Source organism: Mirounga angustirostris, unplaced genomic scaffold, assembly GCF_029215605.1.
Source record: "Mirounga angustirostris isolate CCGP_5_RB_7025 unplaced genomic scaffold, mMirAng1.0.hap1 SCAF_4, whole genome shotgun sequence".
NCBI lineage: Eukaryota > Metazoa > Chordata > Mammalia > Carnivora > Phocidae > Mirounga > Mirounga angustirostris.
Window position 1 is genome coordinate 137,516,109 of NW_026991712.1, and position 15,335 is coordinate 137,531,443.

The 15,335-nt window shown below is 42.6% G+C and overlaps 1 protein-coding gene across 3 annotated transcripts in view; it reads left to right on the forward strand.

Annotated features, from left to right (window-relative positions):
• The first annotated feature begins 13,062 nt into the window (after positions 1-13,062).
• JAK1 (Janus kinase 1) overlaps positions 13,063-15,335 on the forward strand; it is a 124,624-nt gene continuing 122,351 nt past the window's right edge. For all 3 annotated transcript variants that reach the window (XM_045897492.3, XM_064589020.1, XM_045897491.3), the window contains exon 1: positions 13,063-13,297. The gene's annotated coding sequence lies outside the window, so the exon portion shown is untranslated. The remainder of the gene's footprint in view (positions 13,298-15,335) is intronic.

Sequence of the window (15,335 nt, forward strand, 5' to 3'; positions counted from 1 at the left end):
ATATATTAAATAGGTATACATAGGGTGCCTGGGTGGCTCAGTTGGTTAAGCGACTGCCTTCGGCTCAGGTCATGATCCTGGAGTCCCGGGATCGAGTCCCGCATCGGCCTCCCTGCTCAGCGGGGAGTCTGCTTCTCCCTCTGACCCTCCCCCCTCTCATGTACTCGCTCGCTCTCATTCTCTCTCTCTCAAATAAATAAAATCTTTAAAAAAATAAAATAAAATAAAAAATAAAAAAAATAGGTATACATATAATTTAATTTAGTGTTGATGTCAACTCTGTAAAACTGTGTGTACAAATAAGTAACCCGAAGCTCAGAAAGGTGAAACCAATTGTTCAAGTTCATAGAGTCAATTTTCTTTCTATGACTCCAGGACTCTAACATTGGGGTGGTCTTTTGTTTGTATCCTATCAAATAACTGCCCTTCTTTTTAATAATAAGAATTTGAATGTCCCTAAAGGAGCATTATTATTTTAGAGATGTGATGTAGTGCAAAGAGCAGGAGCTTTGAAGCCAGATATTGCTGCGTTAAGATTCTAGTGCCTGCTTTGGAGTGGTGTGACCTTTGGCAAATCACCTCATCTCACCTAAAAAGAGGATTGTGAGAAAAGCAGTAGATGGCTGGCCCCTGGGGTACCTCAGTACACCTTACTCCTTTCTGGCTCCTCCTCGGTGTAACACGAATGGACATCTCCAGCCATCTCAAGAAAATTGGTTACATACTCAGTGCATCCTTAGAGGTGTGTCAATTTATTTTAATCGAAACAAATTCCTGCTATATTATATTTTGGGGGGAAATCTGGGGAAGGTATTGTGAGACTAGGCAAATTATACAGCTCCCGCAAGGGGGAACTCCCAGACCAATCAAGGAGGTCCATGACTCATGCGTGTTTTGGGGAGGAAACGGGAAAGTTGCTGTGTTGGAGCCAAATCAGTTGGAGAGCTTGGGGAGGAATGTTGGGACCTGAGGACCCGGATGTTACAGGAGGGGCCGCTTGCTGTGGGTACTGCAGGGAGAATGTGCAATTCTTGGGGCGATCTGGGATGGAGAGCGTGAGGGAAGGAGAGGAGGGAGGGCAGAGGGAAAAAGGAGAGTGCAGCTGGCTGCGCAGCCGACCTGTGATTCCTCCCTCTCATTCCCTACATCTCTAGCAATGACCGTCAAAGCCAAGCACCTTTGTGTGAGTGCCTCTGACGGGAAAACCTGGAAGAGGCAGAGTTTCATTTCAACATTGTGCAGAACAGATTAGAGGTGAGAAGGTGGAAGTGTCCCTTTGGATGTCATCCAGCTCTGGAAAGGGCTGTAGACTTCCACAGGCCAGGTTAAAGGTTGGGGGTTCAAACCAAGTTTACCCAGATCTTTGAGAGACAAAGGGGACTCGGCTGACTTCCGAGTTGTATCTCTGATTTCTTTCTCTTTCCTTCTTTACCTTTCCCTCCCCTCCAAAGCTCACCCAGTACAGTACTTGACATACAGTAGGCACCCCGTAAATATCTGTTGTGCTGAATCATATAAATATTACGTGTGGTTTCTGCTGTCGTGGGACCTAAAATTGGGTAAAGACAGCACACACATATATTTCACACCTAAAAATAAACCTAATCCTGAAAATTCAGGGAAGGATATAAATACCATCTAAATAGGCTTACCACTTTCCCACCTCTTTGTTTTTTGGTATCCTTCAAGTTTCAACTCGTATCTCACCCTCCAGGAAGTCTACCTGGATTTTCAGTGATGTTTCCTGTCTCTGAAATCTTGTGCCATTTTCCTTCTGTGTCAGCCATCTGTCACTTGATCATTTATTTTTCAGAAGGCTGTTTTGCCTTTTCTTCTATATACCACAGTCTCTGAGGACCACCCTTACTAAGGGCTGAGTATCCTATACACATAGTTGTCAGTTGATTGTTACTGATCGTATGTATCTTGCATCATATTCTCAGAAACTTAAGAATTTAATATGTGCTTGGCATATACTGGTACTGAATAAATGTTGTTGAATTGAGCTGAATTGTTGGGTGCCACAGACCTCTGAGAACCTATGAGTCCTAGATATTACTCTCCTGCCAGAATAACAGAAAATTAGAACTTGGGGAGAAATCAAATCTAATTCTTGTTAAGCTATAATTTATTTTCCTATTGCTCTTAGGCATGTAATTTAGGCTTTCCACTCCAAATGCAAATATGATTTATTGGCCAATCACTTTTACATGAATACTATGAGGTAAAAAAAGAAAGATGCACAGAATTTTGATGCTGACAGACGTCATAAAATCATGTGTTCTAACCCAGGAGAAGTACAAGCTCAGAGAGGTTAAACAGACTGCCTATGTTTCCTTGGTTGGTCACAGAGCTCACTGAGCATTCAGGTCCCATGCTTTCTGGTCCAGTGGCCTTTCCAGGCTCTAAGCTTGGCTGTCAGAATAGTGTTTTCATTGTTAATGCAATATACTAAGTCCCTGGGGTAGAATAAGCCCCATTATTAGAGCTAGTAAGTCAGTCCAAAGCAATTTGATATTCCTGTAAAATTGAATAGATTTTGAAGAATCCTTGGGTTCACTGCCTTCCAACGGGGCCATCATCTCATTTATCCTATGTATATATAATATTTTATATATATATATACCCCATAAATGAACACTTCTGTATGAACACTCATTATAACAGTTTTATTGATTCTGTTATAGTGCTGTTAATTACATAAACCACAAAAACCTTCAGTTAGATTAAGCCATAATAAATAAGATTAGTGATACTCTGCTCTGTATAGTGAGTGTTTTTATAATAAATGGATGTTTATCTTTTCAGAAATTACTACATTGATGTCTTATAATTATATCAGATATTTGGACTTTTTAGTAAAAAACTTTTAGAGTGTCTTCTAATAACTAATGATATTAACTATGATTATTCATCCTCATGATAACCCTATCAAGTGGACATTGTGATTTTCCTCACTTACAAGTGAAGAAATAAAATCTTATAGAAATTTGGTACCTTGCCCAAGATCCCACAGTAGGGGAGGCCAAGATCGAATGAGATAATATATATGTACTTAGCACAGTGCGGGGCAGATAGTGTGTTGAATAAATGCAATTGAAAGAGTCAGTATGAAGTGAGAAGAAAGGTGAAGCTGTTTCAAAGATGGTACATAAGGCATATAATTCCTGTATATAAAACATGTATGACTAGGGGCACCTGGGTGGCTCAGTCAGTTAAATGTCCAACTCTTGGTTTTGGCTCAGGTCGTGATGAGCCCCGCCTCTAGCTCCACGCTGAGCCCAGAGTCTGCTTGAGATTCTCTCTCTCTCCCCCTCTGTCCCTCCCCCTGCTCCATGTGCTCTCTCTCTCAAATAAATAAATAAATCATAAAAAAAACCAAACACGTACGACTAAAATTTGATTCTGAGCTTCCTAACAATCAACAGGGGAAATACAATCAGTTATATAAGTGATAAGTAACCTTGCCCAAGAGAAGTATAAGTATCTGGAGCTCAGACCTATGGGCCTGTCTTCAAGACACAGCATTTAACGCCCTAGCAAGGACCTGAGAGGATGAGGCAAACTCACCGTGGAATACATGGGATGGCTGTTAGAAGCTTGGAAAAAGTGATGGCCAAACCTGAGTGAAGTGGAGATGCCTGAGTTGCCCTGGCAGAAGGCAGAGGAAGGATTAAGAAGTTGAGGGAAGGGGCATGTAGTAGAGTGGAAATGTTATGTAAGGCCAGAAGCCCCATGAGAGCTCCCATGTTTTATGGGAGGCCCAAAGGACACACCATTCACCAAGACCATTAAGAATGTACTACAGAGAGAGGTATCAGTGTCACTAAGAAGTCACTTCTGAAGGTCTGGGCTTAAAGTAGGAGAGTGGTCCCAGAGCTGGGCTTCTTAATAGTCATGGGCATGATGGGCTCCTCCCAAAGAACAGAGACCAATCAGAAGTGCTTAACTACCAGAAGCCATGAGGCCACAATACCATATAACCTGTAGAGACAGAGGGGCAGCCACAGGGGCTTGAGCTGCAGGAATTACAGAGAGGGTTAACAGCTCATAGTGTCCCAAGGGGCAATTGTGTAGACAACAAAGGTACTACATAAAATCTAAAAACGAGAGAGGGCCTTTGATCATGTGGTCCTCTGGTCATATGTATCACACACGACACCATCTAGAGCAGCAGACCTCACAGAATGCTGGGAGGCCTTGGAAAGGCACATCTGAAGTGACAGATCAGAGGCAACCCTCTGAGAGCCCAGGTTGTCTTTCTATAGGATATGGTTTAAATCACAGACCTCTGTATGACAGTGTGTCCACACTTAGGAACCAAGGAATCAGAGCAGGAGTGGTGCCATTTACCATCACTCCTAATGACTCACTGGGGAACTTTGTCCACATTCTGGTCTCTTCAAGTGTTAGAGGTCCTGGGCCCTTGCCAGGGGATGTAACAAGAGTCTTATGGGTTTATGAATTATAGCTGTCACCAAGGCCCTTTGGATTTCTTGTCTCCAGAGACCAGCAGGGGAAAAGAGTCACCATTCATGGCAGGGAGAATCCATTCTCATCAGCAGGAGGTAGAGTTCCTTTTATACATGCAGCTAGGGAGGAACATGGGTGGAACCCGGGAGAACACAGGGGCCTCTCCTGGCACTCAGCTGCCCCACTGGAACTATGACTGGAAGTCTATAGCATGCCTGGCCTGAGAAGGGTGTGACTGCAAAGGGCTCAGATCCCTCTGGGAAGGAAGATTTGGGTCACTTCACCAGGTAAGCCACCAGGACCTGCCAAAGTAATAGCTAACCAGGAGAGGAATTTAGAATGGACAGAAGAGAAAACAAAGCGAACAGAAGAGGAAGAGGATGTGAACCAGCTGTGGCTATGAGACCAAGGGCAGTGACCTTGCCATAATTTGCCTCATTAACAATCTTTTCTAAATCTCCCTGCAGAAAGATAGGTCCACAGACCTGTGGAGGTCCTGCTCCCTGAACATGCTATAGAAGTGGACCTGAGCAGTGCAATGGGTAGAATATAGCCGCCATGAAAGGGCATGGCTCAGATCTCCTCCTGCAGGGAGCATGACTGATGGAGAGTTCTGGCTATTTCCTGTGTGCATCCATTACCATGTTTGTATGGGGACTGGATTCCTATGCCAATGACTGAGCATGGCAAGCATACTAAGGCAGGCCAGTTCCAGTGAGTGGTGGTCACTTTGGTTTGAGGATTCCCAAGTGGTTTCCCTGAGGTTTTTTTGGAAATGTGCTTTCTGTCTCTTTCTATCTCTTCCTCCCGTTCCCCTACTTTTTTCCACAGATATTGGAGTTGCAACATGGTCTGGAGGCTTCCCTCACCTTCTCTTGTTTTCTCCCCCTTTACAGGCATTTCCCCAATAAATCTTTTGCTTATCTATCTGTCTTACTTGCTTCTTGAAGGACCTAAACTAATGTATGCTCCCCAGTTAGTGACTAGCTACTTAAGTGCAGTCCATGCACCATAATGTAGTTGAAACAGTGAGTTTGGATATACCTTCTTACTCCATCTTCATAATCATTGAATAATACTACTTATTCCAATTTTACATATAAGGAAACTGAGGATTGATTTAGGAACTTGCCTGGGGGTATACAGCTGCTAAGTGGCAGAGCTGCACTGAAATTCAAACTTAGATCTGTATTACTCCAAAATCGTCTTTACTACTCAGCTATGGGACAGCTGGGCTAAGGGCAGAGTTGATATCTTAAGAGAGTTGAAGTCTCTAAGGAAGATGAGTCTCATGTCTTAACAGGAGTGAGCTGAGGAAGTTCTCCAAATCAACATCAAGGTGTATCTCAACCAATAATTTTAGGGCAGTACTGATACTCTCATCAAATCCATGATAGAAGCATCAAAGTTCTGGACAGTATTCCCTCAGGAATTTTAGTCCAGAAAGGTTTTAAAGTGGGCCTTCACAATTATACATATGTGATTCAATTGCTTTCATCTTTTTTCTTTCTCTGAATTATACTTTTAGCAAATATCTACTGAACTTTTACTGTATGTCATGCATGATTCCTTCTAGACAAAAAATTATATACATTCCTTTTGCTTCCCCATTACATTTAATCAGACTGTTTCTTCTTACTCTCAGTCTGTCATTATCAGTATTATTGATGGCCTACTGTTTTCATGGTACTAGGCAATGGGAAAGGATCTCTTTCCTTTAAGTGTAATAATTTCCCCAACTTAGAAGGAGACTAATTCTTTTTTTTTTCTTTTTAATAAATTTTATTGGAACATTGGTTATCCATGTACTAAAAAATCAGATTATACCAAAATTTTTTAAATGTGAAGTGAATCATAGAACTTAAAATGAGAACTAAAGATATGAATTTTCTAGAAGAAAATGGGTGAGCATATTTATTATCCTGGATTAGGCAAGAATTTCCTAAATGTGACGCAAAAAGCATACATCAAAAGCTTTTAAAAACTGACAAATAGGATAGTAAAAATTAAGACTTCTGTTGTTTGAAATGCACTCAATATATTAAAACGAAAAAGCACGCTGTTCACATTACTATCTATAAAATATATCAACAATAAAAGACATATATCCAGAATATAATTTATTCTTAAAGTGATATAATAAGAAGATAAAATACTGATCTTAAAAAAGGGGAAATGACTAGACACTTCAAAAATAGAAGATACTCATTCACATGGCAAAGGAGCACATGAAAAATTCTCATCATCATTCATTATTCATTGGGACAACACAAACGATCATTTGAAGTCCACTGGAATTGCTAGAATTACAAAAAGACTGGTAATACTAAGTATGGTGAAGATATGGAGCCACTGACAGTCAACAAAACCAAAAGACAACCGAAAGAATGGGAGAAGATATTTGCAAATGACATTTCAGCGAAAGGGCTAGTATCCAAAATCTATAAAGAACTTATCAAACTCAACACCCAAAGAACAAATAATCCGATCAAGAAATGCGCAGAAGACATGATCAGACATTTTTCCAAAGAAGACATCCAAATGGCCAACAGACACATGAAAAAGTGCTCAACATCACTTGGCATCAGGGAAATCCAAATCAAAACCTCAATGAGATACCACCTCACACCAGTCAGAATGGCTAAAATTTTCAATTCAGGAAATGACAGATGTTGGCGAGGATGTGGAGAAAGGGGAACCGTCCTACACTGTTGGTGGGAATGCAAGCTGGTGTAGCCACTCTGGAAAAAAGTATGGAGGTTCCTCAAAAAGTTGAAAATAGAGCTACCCTACGACCCAGCAATTGCACTACTAGGTATTTACCCCAAAGATACAAACGTAGTGATCCAAAGGGGTACGTGCACCCTGATGTTTATAGCAGCAATGTCCACAATAGCCAAACTTTGGAAAGAGCCAAGATGTCCATCAACAGATGAATGGATAAAGAAGACGTGGTGTATATATACAATGGAATATTATGCAGCCATCAAAAAAACACGAACTCTTGCCATTTGCAACAATGTGGATGGAACTAGAGGGTATTATGCTAAGCAAAATAAGTCAATCAGAGAAAGACAAGTATCATATGATCTCACTGATAAGAGGAATTCTTAATCTCAGGAAACAAACTGAGGGTTGCTGGAGGGGTGGGGGGGTGGGAGGGATGGGGTGGCTGGGTGATAGACATTGGGGAGGGTATGTGCTATGGTGAGCATTGTAAATTGTGTAAGGCTGATGAATCACAGACCAGTACCTCTGAAACAAATAATACATTATATGTTAAAAAAAAAAAAAAAGATAGTAGGAAGGGAAAAATGAGAGAGGGGGGAGGAATCGGAGGGGGAGATGAACCATGAGAGGCTATGGACTCTGAGAAACAAACTGACGGTTTTAGAGGGGAGGGGGGTGGGGGGATGGGTTAGCCCAGTGATGGGTGTTAAGGAGGGCATGTATTGACTGGAGCACTGGGTGTTATTCACAAACAATGAATCATGGAACACTACATAAAAAACTAATGATGTATGGTGACTAACATAACATAAGAAAATAAAATTAAAAAAAGAATAAAAAAAAGATATGGAGCCCCTGAAAATTTTATATATCACTGGTGGGCATATAGTAAGAGACTGCTACTTTGGAAAGCCATTGATCTGTTTCCTATAAAGTTAAGTACACAATTATCATATAACCTACAAGCGAAGGAGACTAAATCAATGGATTAGAGGCCACATAGGTAATTGTCCAGTTACTGTCTAAATTTAGTTTAGAGGTAAAAGACCTAACATTTTATATTACTTTTCATTTTTCTCTGAAGGGTGGGATAAGGGAAAGGGATTGTTAAATAAAGAACATTTATTGAATACTATATTTTCAATATAAATGACAGTCTTGATTTAAAAAAAATAGCACTTCAAACATTTTGGAGCATCCATTAAAAATTCAGTGGTTTAAATATTGGATATTTAAAGCATTGAGCTGTATAAAACCCAGAGTAATGAAGAATAAACATTTATGTCATCCTCCCTCATTCAGTCTCTTAAATCTTTTTTCCCCCCTTAACATATATCACTATCTGACATTATTCTAATTATTGACTCATTTGCTTGTTTTCAGCTATCCTCTCCAACTAGGAAACTTCCCTGTCTTGTTTCACTGCCGTATTTACAGTGCAGTGTAGTGCCTGGCACATAATTTGGTACTCAACAAATATTCGTTGTATTCGTTTGTCTAACCTAAGGAGAGAGGATGACTTCCTAAAGAATCACAAAGGAAACCACAATGCAAACAAACAATAAACAAAAAACCCACAACAGTCAACATACTTGACTATAAGAAAATGGAAAAATTTTTTAATTAAAGATTTTATTTATTTATTTGAGAGAGAGAGAGACAGAGGTAGAGCACGAACAGGGAGGAGAGGGAGAAGCACACTCCCCGCTGAGCTGGGAGCCCAACGTGGGGCCCTGCGATCATGACCTGAGCCAAAGGCAGCCACTTAACCGACTGAGCCACCCAGGTGCCCCAGAAAATGGAAAATTTTTATGAACATAATTTTTTAGAACAAATAGTATGTTGGAAAAATACAGATCAGAAGTAAGACAGAAAAAATATATTGCTATCTTTATTAAAGACACTGTTATTACAAACTGCTAGAAGATACTACGATCCCAGTAGGTAGCAGGCAAAGAATGAAAACAGCATTTTCCCAACTATTCCATGGGCACACTCTGATAAATTAAAAGAAAAATGAAAAATAAAAATGAGTGAGAAAGCACATGGAATTATTAATCTCTTTAATAATCATGGAAATTCAAAATTAAAGCAAAAAATACATTTTAAAAACATTAAAGATATAAATCATTTTTTAAATTAATTTTTAAATTAATTTTATTTATTTTTCATTTTTAAAAAATTTTATTATGTTATGTTAATCACCATACATTACCTCATTAGTTTTTGATGTAGTGTTCCATGATTCATTGTTTGCGTATAACACCCAGTGCTCCATTCAATACATGCCCTCTTTAACCCATCACCAGGCTAACCCATCCCCCTACCCTATTTATTTATTTTAAATATTTCATTTATTTATTTGACAGAGAGAGTACAACCAGGGGGAGCAGCAGGCAGAGAGAGAGGGAGAAGCAGGCTCCCCACCTAGCAGGGAGCCCAATGTGGTCTCAATCCCAGTACCCTGAGATCATGACCTGAGCCAAAGGCGGACACTTAACCTACTGATCCACCCAGGTGCCCCTTTAAATTTTGAGTAGGCTCTACACCCAATGTGGGGTTCAAACTCACAACCCTAAGATCAAGAGTTGCATGCTCTACCATCTGAGCCAGCCAGGTGCCCCAAAGATGTAAATCATTTTAAAATGATAATGTTTGGGGGGCCTGGGTAGCTCAGTTGATTAAGTGTCTGCCTTTGGCTCAGGTCATGATCCTGGGGTCCTGGGATTGAATCCCGAGGCAGGCTCCCTCTCCCTTGTCCCGTTTGTGCTCTCTCTCGCTCACTCTCTCAAATAAATAAAATCTTAAAAAAAAATGATAACGTTCATTGTTGCAGAACCTGACATTGTGTACATTTTTCAGAGCAGTGTAAATTTTTGGAAACTTCCTGAAAAGTGACTTGCCAATATGAATCTATGAATCAGGAATCTAAAAATATGCAGTCCAGTTAACTCAATAGTTCCATTTCTGTAAATCTCTCCTAAGATAATTGCCTAAATAGTATATATTTAATTATTATTTATTTGCATGAAGAAATTTATTAGTTATAAAGACTTTTGTAGTAACATGGAAAAATGCTCATAAATTACAGGCACACCATGATTACACTTAAATTAAAAAGATGCCTAGTGAAAAAGAACTGGAAGAAAATATATACTAAGGTAAATATTTATATTAGGGTTGTAAAATTACAGTGATTTTTATCTCTCTTCTCTAGTTTCCAAGTCTTTGTAATTGAATTTCATGATCTGTACAATGGTATTTTAGTTTTGCTCAGTACAACTTTTTAAGGCAAACCTTATTGTTTGAATCTATTTCCCCATTGTAATCTAATCTTTTCCAGAGAAATAGACTGGTGAGCAAATACTTTTTTGATGAAGATTTATGTGGGAAACCCGTGTGTATGATTGCTGGTTGGATGGGGTTGTTTTTTGAGAATTTCCCCGATAAGAGGTTTCTACTTCATTGTATTTGGTTTAGTTCAATTTAGATGAATATTTGTAGCAGGCTTGTAGGTTTTATGCTACATGTTACATATTAGAAGGAAATATGTGTAGTCCTCCTTTTATACTGTTCTCTCTCTCTCTTATTATGTTCCTTATAGGGTGACTCTCCAATTTTTTTTCTATTCTCAAATGTAAAATTGAATTCCTTATCCAATTTAGTTGGTGTTGTTCTTAGTCAACTAATTTGGAAAATTTTGGTCACGTAAGGCTCTTCCTTCTACCTCAACGCCCACATCTGAATCCGTTACCATGCAGTCTTTTCTACCTCTTCAGGCTTTTGACACTTTCATGTTTATCCCTCCCTAGTCCATTGCTTTAAATATTGATCTTATCACTTGTAGCCTGCAGCTCTACAATGCTATGGACATTAATCTTGTCCTCCTATCCATTGTCCACCTTATTTTTACATAAGTGGTTCTCAACAGGGGTGGTTTTTGTCCCCCAGGGACATTTGGCAATGTCTGAGGACAATTTTGGTTGTCATAACTGGGCCAGGTGAGTGGGGGGCTGGGGGGCATGGAGGAGAAGCGAGGGGTATTGCTATTGGCATCTAGTGGTTAGAGGACAGAGATGCTGCTAAACATCCTGCAATACACAGGAAGCATCCCATAACAAAGAATTATCTGGCCCCAAATGTCAATAGTACTGAGGTTGAGAATCTCTGCCCTAGGGTGATTCTTGTAAAATAAAAACCTGCTTAAATACCTCAAGAACACACAATGTCGGGGTGCCTGGGTGGCTCAGTCGTTAAGCGTCTGCCTTTGGCTCAGGTCATGGTCCCGGGGTCCTGGGATCGAGCCCCACATCAGGCTCCCTGCCCAGCTGGAAGTCTGCTTCTCCTCCCACGTTCCCTGCTTGTGTTCCCTCTCTCGCTGTGTCTCTCTCTGTCAAATAAATAAAGAAAATCTTAAAAAAAAAAAAAAAAAAAGAACACACAATGTCTTTCAGGCAAGATTTGTGCATAACTCTCACCTTACTCCCCAGCCACACCGCATATATGTATTACTGCCCGAATATGCCATGATCCCTGCCTGGGCTCCTGTGATTTATCTGTTGCTTGTAGTTTCTTCTTTTCTTCCTAATTTGTTCAGGCTAGGTTGGGTAATTCTCCTCTATGACCAGTTTTAGCAGAGCATGAATCACACTGAACACTCACCTGTTATCCCACTCCAATGTGAGCACCAGAGGTCAGGAATCAGGTCTTTTTTCCCAGAATCTTCAGCACTTAGTGCAATGCCCAGTATAGGGAAATACACTCAACCAAGGCCCTTTCTCCTTATTCCATTTATATAGCAGTCAGATTCATTCTTGAGTACAATGGGGGTCATTGCTTCTGTCCTGATTTTCCTTGATCTTTATTCTTTGCCTTCCCTGAAATGTGGCTGTTTCATGTTTCTGTCTCCATTCATTCACTCCCAACTTGCTCTTTAAGGCCCAGCTCAATAAAAATGATTTACCAAGCCCACCACGTGTGCCAGGCCTGCATTATCTTTGTTCACCTTCAGCATAATCCCCATAAGGAAAGTATTATCCCAATTTAACAGGTGAAGAATATGATGGAACAGCCCTGAGAAGCAGGTGAGGTAGCACATGCACACAAACACCCACAAGTGGAGGCAACTGGGCCACGACCCTCCCTGCTTGATTCTTCTATCTTCTCTGAATTCTTCTACATCCTTCCAGAAGGCACTTGGGAGATCTTTTAGGCTGTCTCTCAACTTTTATGAATAAGCTCCAAGTTGTTAGGGTATCTCAGGTGGTGAATGGTGGGAGCCAGACCTAATATCCAGAACTCTAGAATCAAATGCTCTCTTCGCTCACTAGGTACCACACCAACACTTCTTGCTCAGTATGAGGTAAGTCGCAGTAACCCCCCAAGCTACCGTGAGCCCTCCAGCAGGATTTGCGAAATCAGGGCAGGTGGGCAGCTTCAGTCCACAGTGACCTGAGCAGCAGAAGCCTGACCATGCCCAGGAGCTACACAGCTCACATCTTATTCTATCCCGACAAAGGGCAGAGAACTGTGATAAAGGCATCGTGGTGCAGGTACATGTGGTGGAGGGCACCCCAAACTTAGGGATCAACCTATAGCCCAAACCGGACAATTTCACTGTCTGCTCTGGCAGACCTCTCGCTCCTAGACTGGTGTTTCCAGAAGACGCGGTAAAGAAGCGAGTGAAGGGTGGGGGGCATGAGCGAAGCCAGAGGGGGACCTGGCGAGAAGACTGGAGGCGCTGGGTCCTGCACTGCGGCGGAGCGCATGCCTTCGTCGCGACCTCCGCCCCCTGTTTCCTGGGCTGCCGTTCATGACGTCACGAGGAGGCGGAGCCGGCTTCGGCCTGGGAGGCGGAGCCAGCTGCGGGGCTGGGCGGGAGCGTCGCGGAGCGCAGGCCGCGGCGCCGGCGGAGTAGCTAGCAGCCGCAGACAGCGCGGGCCTGCGCCCCAGCCCTGATTGCCGGTCCCGCGCCCCCTCCTCAGCCCCGGGCGCGCGCACGCCGGGCCCTGCGGGGCTGGCTGCTGAGCGAGTAGGCAGCCGGAGCTGCGCCGCGACCCGGAGCACCCCCTCGGCCCAGGCGCACACGGAAGTGGTGAGTGTCGCGGAGGGGAGGTGGAGAAGCCTGTGGCGGCCGCGGACGGCCGGGCGAGGGGCGCGGAGTCCGGCGCTGGCGGGCTCCGCGGCCGCTGCTCTCTGTCCTCGCGAGCAGCGCACCCCCGGCCCCTCAGCGAGCGCGGCGCTGGACCGGGGGCCCGGGCGGGCTGGGGGCGTGTGGGTGCGGGCGGGGAAGCGGGGGATTTCCAGCCAAGCGGAGCCGGCCGGTGGCTGGGAGGTTGGGGGACGGGGGCCCCACGCCGGGATTGGGGGGAAGGTTAAGGCTCGCCGCCCCCTCCCCCAGAGCACACGCCAAGTTTTCATAAACAAGCCTGGATCGCGCTGACATCCTGTTTATACCACCCTGAGATACAGGCGCGGGCTTGAGGTCTGACGTCCCTCGCTCTTGCATCGAGAACTTGACCGCCAGCTCTCTGGCAGAACTGTCGTTGGAGGGGCGGGAGGAGGTTTTCTTTCGCCTCAGGACGGAGGCCGAGGGTCTTCGTCGTTTTCCACGTTTGCCATCTCAGCGAGGGAAAGTTTCTGGGGTTTGGGGCCATGTTTGGGGCTAGAAGGGGGGCGTCTGTGGACTCAGGAAGCGCCCCCTCCCCTTTTATGTTCTTTTGGGACCCTGGCTCTAGGCAGCCAGAGAGAAGGGCGAAAGACGCATCCTGGGCGAGAGGGCCCTGGAAGAGGAACAGTGAGAGAGAGCCACCGGGGGAAGTGTGAATCCTACTGTAATGGGACTGATTAACTGAAACTGGGGCTGATCTCTGTCTGGCCTTCTGTCTTATTCGTCAGACCCCATCCACGCGTGGTCGCCAAGCATCAAAGGGAGACGTCGCTTTAGCAGGGCTAATAAACACCCCTCTCAAGTCACATCCCAAGCTTCTAGGGATGTGGGCTCCATGGATGTCTGTTTACCAAGGAACTTCTTTAAGGAGACTAGATAAAAGGTGTGATTATTGGCAGGTGTTCGCATTTTTAAAAAAACTGTATATTCTCTCTGAATTCCTGTGTGTCCGTTGGGAAGAGGACCCTGCCACTTCTTTTAATACGTGGCTGTGAGCTGTCTTCTGCCCCTGGTTGAATACATGCTGTTAACTTTTTTTTTTCTTTTTACGAGTCATAGGGTTTTACTCTCATGGCAGGAGTTCACAGCTGCATAAAATTGTCATTGCTTCTTTCAGGGAGGAACGCAGTAAAAACCTTGTATAGTTAAGTGAGGAGTAGAATGCAGAAAGAATTAGATGTGATCATGGAGTCTTTGTTGGCAAATTCAAATCATGGGCATATACACAGTGCAAACATTTTTTTTAAGATGAGCATTTTATATTGATTAAATCTTTGTTCCTCCCTTTCCAAAACCCCATTTTGTGCTGTTTCTCGCTTTTGCTTTTGGTGGCTCTGATGTTTTCTAAGACCAGGGAGTCCTTCTCACTGAAGGATCAGTGTGTTCTTTTGTACTTTGTGGTGAAGGTTAATGGAGACTATGAGGATACCAGACATTTGGGGTCCAGTATACTGTGTATTATGGAGAAAACTGTCTCCTGTTTATAGGTCCAGATCATATTTAAAGGCGTAAGAAATCATATTGAGCGATTGTGGACATTATGAATAGGAATAATCACCTCTTCTTAATTCTCATATCATATTAACTAGGCACTTTCACTGTATCTTAATTTCTCCAAATAGCTGCAAAAATGTATTTTTAAATCTGAGGATTGCAGTGTGACACTCCACATTGATTCCTGATTCCACAATATACTAATTATAACCATTGGGAAATGATGATAGAGGGTAAATAAATTATACATATATAGATAAAATAATTCAAACATTCTCCAAAATATAACTTCTGTAACTACATTTCAGTTTGCTATAATTTAAGCAGTCTTGTATCAGTTTGGTTAATGCTATACCTGTGATTATCTTTCTGCTCATTTGTTATCCACCCTTTACAGATTAAGGTATTAAGGTGAATTAGGTTGCAGAATTTTTTCAATTCAGGCATTTGTTAAAAAGCTGGTAAAAAT